The 1,509-nt window shown below is 38.4% G+C and overlaps 1 pseudogene; it reads left to right on the forward strand.

Annotated features, from left to right (window-relative positions):
• The first annotated feature begins 623 nt into the window (after positions 1-623).
• LOC101564385 lies at positions 624-1,502 on the forward strand (annotated as a pseudogene).
• The last annotated feature ends 7 nt before the right edge of the window (positions 1,503-1,509 follow it).

Genomic DNA, 1,509 nt, shown 5'->3' on the forward strand with positions numbered 1-1,509 from the left:
AATGCAGAAACGTATGGAGGAAACCCATTGCCCACCCAGAACAAGTGTGGAGGACACCAGCTCGCTCAAATGCATGAATTAATACCGTCGATAATAAATAAGCAACAACAGAAAGATATAGAGGAAATCAGAGCACAATTCTTTTCTGAAATAAAAAAGAACTCTCAGAACTCATAGCATCTGAAGTAAAGAGGCAACTACAGAAACATAGGAAGGACACCCAATCTGAAAAAAATACTGCAGTAAAATAATTTATAACTGCTTCTAAAGAAGATATTGATAAAAAAAAATAGAGATTAGAAAAATGACGGATTCCTTGAATGAGCAATATAAGAAAGAGATTTCATGAAGCAGAGTCAAAGAGATATAGAGGAAATTAAACTCTCAATCACAATCTTGCAAAACCGTTTAAGTCAATGTGAAGACAGTTTCAGATCTTGAAGATGCTGGTGCACCTAGTGAAAAGGTAAGAAAGGATCTCTTGAAAACAACGAGGGTGCAGGAAAAAATAATCCATCACCTGCAAGATGATGCAAAGATGAACAATGTGAGACTAATAGGCATCAATGAGAAAGAAGGAGTCAATACAAATGACATTAAAAAAATATGGGCAGATAAGAAAACTTGGTCGGAGAGGGTCAAAGAGATGGCGCCGTTTAGAATAGGAAAGCTGACCAGCATGCCTGTGAGTGTGATATATACATCTGTAAGTGTACGTTTGGCCAAAGAAGAGGAATCCAAAAAGCAGCTAGTAAGACCACAGCAGCTCCCCATATATACTGTGCCACCTCTTCAATCTAAATACGTTGAAGAGCAGCCTGGTTATTTACAAATGGGCTTTGCATCTATCCACAGTACAACTGGTTCTTACATTGGCTGGTGCAAGAGTACATATATCTTTGTGAAAAATGGAATAATGGATACAGTACAATTTGGAAAAGATGCATATGCCTATCTGAAGAATCCTCCTCAAGATTTTCTTCCAAAATTGGGAGTGATTACAGTTTCAGGATTGGCAGGCTTGCTTTCCGCAAGAAAAGGTTCTAGATTTAAGAAAATTGCTTATCCCCTAGGACTGGCTACTTTAGGAGCAACTGTTTGTTACCTTGTTCAGTCAGTAATAATTGCTAAGGTAACTGGGAAAAAAGCATATGCTACAAGCCAGCAAATTTATGAAGCATTTAAATCATTGTGGACAAAAAGCCCCCAAAAAGAATCACTCCCGGAGCCTGAAGGAAAATCTAAGCCAAGAATATCCGATGAAAAAGAAATACCTGCAGAAACAGCACACATCCTGAAACACTCAGTGTCTTGGTCAACAGAAGTCAGTTCTGAAACAGTGATGAAATCAGAACCCACCTCAGGTACTACCCCATTTATGCCTGACCCTAAACTCATGGATCAAGGGCAGTCCCATCCAGAAGATGAAGATATGTACAGCACTAGAAGCTAAAGTAGACTGCATAAAGAAGTACAAAATGTGTGAAGTTGTGAATGATGATGAAAAAA

This window comes from Octodon degus, unplaced genomic scaffold (assembly GCF_000260255.1).
Source record: "Octodon degus isolate 3935 unplaced genomic scaffold, OctDeg1.0 scaffold00017, whole genome shotgun sequence".
NCBI classification, from domain to species: domain Eukaryota; kingdom Metazoa; phylum Chordata; class Mammalia; order Rodentia; family Octodontidae; genus Octodon; species Octodon degus.